The following is a 6,000-nucleotide window of genomic DNA, read 5'->3' as shown; positions in this document are numbered from 1 at the left end:
TCTATTCCTGTTGCAGTCCATGTAATTTTTGTACTGGATCAAAGTGTTAAATTTTGGATTAAACTACACTTGAGTTATATACTTCATGGATGTTGGAGGTTTTTTAGGTTGGGCACAACAACATTTTATCATCACATATTCCATTTATACATTTGTGGAAAATTACTTTCTATTATACAGTATTTGGAGGATTTGTGTATTTTTACATATAATATATGCTATAGTTTTTCTTTTATTAACTGGGTAATTGATCTGGTCTGAGGACCCTTTTCAGCCATGACTGGCTATATAGGCAAATAAAATAAGTGAAACAGACATAGTAAATTTTTTTATTACTAGAACAAGAATACAACAAACAGCAGAATATGTGATAACAATAATATATTATACAGTTTATCAGCGCATTACTCTCCTAAACCCACTATGCACAATCTAGTCCCCTATTTCACCTTACTGGTATCTCTTAACTTTCCTGACCTGTCTACTATTGCCGTATCTCTACCATTTCTGTTCCTCCTACGCTAACTCTTTTCACCCTTTTCTGTTCCACTTCTTTAACTGCATGCATATTTGATTTGTCAGATCTAATAACTATATTATTATTTGTCAGATTTTCTATGCTTATTCATAAACATAACTCACTGTTTACATACTATGCATTATTTTGTTACATTATGACATAACACAGGATGAGCCAGTAACTGGTCACTCTTTGATCCGTGTTCTACTCCAGCAAACAAATTTAAATAAATAAAAATAAATAAAAAGCATCACTAACAGACATCAGAATGAGCATAAAGAAGACAAGTAGCAGGAAATAATAATCATTAATGCTCAGCAGAAAAGCAAAATACAGCAGTTTTACATTGTATGTATATACAACGTGTGAACTTTAGCAGTGAGGGCATGACCCCATGAGAATTCTACCTTCTTCAGAATTGAATGTTGAAAGTGTTACTGCAACGGGAATTACCACGGCTTGTATTAGTGCACCCTGCTACTGCCCAGGTGCAGATTCACAGAGTTCACAGACTAGAGACATGGTGAAAATAAGTAATACATTATTTATAAGTTGAATTTTCTAGCATACTTAACCCCGAGTGGAAGATGGCTACATCAAGATTTCTTACATACATTACTTTATGGTTCATAAACAAAAAAAAATGAAATTCCATTTTCAAGAGTTGAGATACAGTAATTATACCTACAATCTTCAAGTGTAATTTCCAGACCTCCAGTCATTACTGTGATTCCATTACAATCATTAATGTGTGTGCATGTGTTTACATCTGTCTATCTGCAAAGATAAATACACACACATACACACACATACACACACACACACACACACACACACACACACACACACACACACATATACCGTTCACCCTGTTGAATCTGCAATTAATTGATAGAGTGAATAGCATGAGAAATATGTTCAATGTTAACATTATCTAAGTAGCTGGAAGAAGAAAGATTGCTTTCCTGTGTGTAAAGTGTGAGTGAGTTTGGGAGTTTAAAGCCAAAACATTTGGACATACCAAAAGTTTCAGCATTTGAGGGTATGAGTGCATGTGTAAAGATTTATGGGTTAGGGTTAGAGGAAGGGCTACTTAAAACGGTGCAGTGGTGCAGCTGTAGTGTTGTTGCCTTACAGCAAGAGGTTCTCTGGTTTGATTCTCTGCTGGAGTGCCTTCTGTGCAGAGTCTGCATGTCCTCCCTGCATTCATATGGGTTTCCGCTGGGTGCTCTGGTTTCTTCCCACGTCACAAAGACATGTGTCTGAAGCATTTCTCCCTGGGCCTCCACTGAAAATTGGCTTTGTTCCAAGTCAGACTTTCCCCATAAATAAATGTTAATTAAATTAAGAGGATAGATTTAATGCTCTACTTATGTGCATAAAGAATACAACAGTAGTAGGACATAATAATTACTATGTTATGTGTGCCTGAGAGTCTTACATAGTGGCATTCTCACATGTTATGGTAAGGTATGGGGTTAGGGGCAAGGTTAGGGTTAGCATGCATTAGTAGGTAGTGCAGGAGAGTAAATGTGTGGTGTGATTGTGATTAATGAATTGCAAATGAAAACTGCTCTCTCATTTGATTATGAAGTGTACAGAAGCATGCAAGACTAGATGGGCAGTCCTATTCCCTACTCCTGATTACAAAAGAAAGATGGATGGGACTACTCCAGTTCACAGAGTAAGTATAATGCTATGCAGCATGTCTGTAAATAGACATATGCAATGCACCATGCCACTGTGTAACATAAAAGTGAAGCAACCACAGTGGTAATGGTGTCCTGATTTATGGAAGACAGCACCCTTAAGTGTACACTGCTGCATATTACTTGGTTATATCTGGTCTTATGTGAGCATGCTGTCTATTCAGATACCTTTCATTCTTTTATTTCCTTGAAACAAGCAATCTTAAAATATTATTGCTATCAATACATTGTATATCTTTTTTGTATGTGTTGTGCAAGGCATGTGAATGTATCTAATAGCTGTTCTCTAGCTGAAAAAGATCCATGAAGCAGGCTACCTTGTTAGTTAACAAATAACTCCATATTGAAATAAAGTATTAATTTCTTATCCCAGCGACTCATCCTTTTTTCCTTGTCCAGTTCCCCAGATTAGTGGTTCAGCTAACATTATTTTTATGTGTGTATTTTTAAATATTTAATTGGGATACTTTCTGGCTTCTACATGACCCTGAATAGAACAGAGCATTTTTCAGACAAGGAATAAATGAATTCATATAATGCTTGCTCTGTTATACCTCCATGCTGACAACAACTACAGGTCCCCTGGCAGTCTGTGCTCAACTACATGAATATTCCATCCATAATATCCTTTGCAATGCAATAAATTAATAATGAGAGAAAAAAGTGTAAGTGTGACTCATATGTGAATCTTAGTCGTACATATTCAAATCATAAATAGGTAATGAATTAAAGAGACAGGGTACTGCTAATATGTTTAATGATGCACACAGCTCAGCCACCACAGTGAAAAACATGGTAGCCTATTTCGATATTCTAAAAATCCATACTTCAAGTCCCAAGTGAGATACTGAATTCCTTCTCTCATTTGAACGCATGTACATATTTCAGAAGTGTATAAGACACTTCTGTGGAATTATGAAGAAATATTAATCGTGCAGCCTCTCAGCTGAGCATTTAGGAAGAGTACCATGCCTAGAAACACACGGATCTCAGATGTCTTGTGTGCTCTGCTGTTCACAACCTATCCACAAAGCCACTAAGAAGGGCCATTACAGTAGCACGAGAAACTTTGGTTACGACACCTATCTTTTCCCCGATTTGGAGTGGTACATTTTAGAAATATGCATGTAACTCAGAGAAATAAGGAGTGATTGCCCCTCCCTCTCTGTGCTTTTCCTTACGTATCAGATGAACTGCTGATCCTGTGTAAGCAATTAATTATTTATCCATTTCCCTGAAAACTGTCTAAAGACTGTTCCAAGCATTTTTGAATTTCATCACTGTGTTTAACCCTATTACTTCATCATCACAACTGTGAAAAGTAATACTTGTATCTGCTGTAAATCATCTAGTTTATATCATCAGATGTCATACTGTATTTGTAATATATTAGTATCCATTAACAAAATTGAATAAAGTGCTTACAAATATGCTGTCATCAGCTCTCTTGTTAACAATGGTCTCATAACTGAAATGATGTCAATAGATACTGGATTTAACTTGTGTTGTATTATTCTGTTTCTGTCATTTGCATTTGTTTACGTTCCTGAATGTGTATTGCTTAGTGGACAACTGAGTTGTGTGGCAACTGTGGTGGACATTACAGGGAAAGAGTAACGTGAATATGTTTTAATATTAGGCAATTGTTTTCTTGATAGTCCTGTGAAAACTTTCTTAAAAGATATTTTTTGTACCTTTGTGATATCTTAATATAATGTTAGTCTTTTATGATGGTGTCAGTGTGAAAGGCCAAAGAGCTTATACATTTTATATATATATATATATATATATATATATATATATATATATATATATATATATATATGTGTGTGTGTGTGTATTTATATATATGTAATGACTAGCGCTAGGAACTCAGCAAAACCTAGACTGAGCTATTAAAAATGTTGATGATTATTGACTCTTCACTTAAAATATACAAGGACGTCAAATGGGATGGGACTGACAGTCATTATCAAGCTTAACATGAAATGGGTTTTAAAGCTCCTGGTGCCAAGATGACTGCAATCTTATTGTTAAGTATGTCAGGCTGCAAAGTTCAATACTGACTGTTTCATTGACTGGAAAATAACAGGATACAGTCAGGGATATATGAAAATATAAATGGACATTTCCACAGTGGTAGTCTGCTATCTATTACTCCCAATTAACTGTGACGTGCATAGAATTCTAGCATCAAAATCTACATACAGCATCATGGTTTTATCACTGACAGCTCAGCATATATTACTAATATGTTTTTTTTAAAACTATAGATAAAGGTTATGGCAGGAAATTGAATATAAGCTTTCAGCAGTAGCAACCATCACAGCCATAATGGACTTCAGCTACAAGTGGGTGGAGGGAAGCCAATCTTCAGACAGTGATTAAAAATCTATTTTCTTTCTTCTGAAATGGCGGCCCAATCAATGAGGATTTTTTTTAAAAAGAAGATTAACCAGTTATTAAATGTGGCCACAATGGACGGTGTGTTGTTATAATGATTTAACTGCAATTTTGTTGTGACCCTTTATTTCTATAAAAGCAGGTTATATAGCCATAATAGCTGAATATAACATACTAATATTTTATTCTGTTATATGAAAAGACAACATTGTTTAAATAGAAATAAAATATTTTATGTTGTTGTCCAGTGTGTGTTGTCGAAACACACAAGTGTTAAGTAATCTACATACACACAAATTGCGTAGGTAGAGCCAATGGGATTCAGGTTGTAAGTTCTGGGACTAAAACCCAATGCTCTCAACATTTGATTTATATATTGTTCCCAGACTATAGTCATCAAATATGTCTGAGAATGCTCAAAATATTTAGCCACAGGGACTCTAGTGCAATGGTATTTTAAACACACTGTGGTATTCTATTCATTATGTCATTTAATTAGAATTAAATGATTTACTTAGAATGTGACTAGAATACACAAAGATGTAAATAAATCTCTTTGGCTCTTTTTCTCTTTCTTGTAACATTACAGTAGGACAGCTGTCCATCTAACAATGGATGAATTCAGAGATAGACACTCTGCCTCCTATAACATTATTAGTTCTCTAAACATATTGGTATACTACTCTAGGGAAGTAACTTAGTCTTTATATAATGTACATGAAATAATTTGCAGTTGCTTCTTTATACAGGTCATCTTGGAGTCAGATACTGGAATATCCCCCTTCCGCTAACTTTTTGTGTCCAGATTTCCTTTTTACAACTTCAACTTTTTTGTGACAAAAAATGTACTTTAGAATTTGATGTGCATTCACACATTTCTGAATGTTGAGGTAAACACAGCTTTAAGATATTCAGTTGTCTAAAACTGAAATTCTATTAAGTATGTTCTTGAAGGACTAAGATAAATGAAGTCTACAGAGAACAATATCTGTCACTAGAATCAGTGTAGTTTAGGACTCAACATTCTCATATGAGTAGAATGGATCTCAGATTTTGAGGCGGGCAACCATTTGGGGTAAGTGATCACCACAAAATGTGGTTCGCAGTCTAATCAGCTGTAGGGTCCAGACACTTAAAAATATATAATTGGGGTCTAAAGGAGGGCAACAGATAGAGCAGTGTTTCTTGAAAACTGTAGAAAAAGAGAAAAAGAAGGCATGTGAAAAAGCAATGAATAAAATCAAACTGCTATCAAAGAAGCGTCTAATCTTTCTGGGAATATATATAAATCAAATAGAAGGATAAAACACTATGATTCTCAAATTAAGTTATAGGAAAATTTGGGGGAAAATTTACACTATTTATAAG

The sequence above is a fragment of the Protopterus annectens genome, chromosome 11.part0 (assembly GCF_019279795.1).
Source record: "Protopterus annectens isolate FY-2018-M chromosome 11.part0, PAN1.0, whole genome shotgun sequence".
Taxonomy (NCBI): Eukaryota; Metazoa; Chordata; order Ceratodontiformes; family Protopteridae; genus Protopterus; species Protopterus annectens.
The sequence above is the reverse complement of the archived record's forward strand: the minus strand, read 5'-3'. Positions refer to the sequence as shown.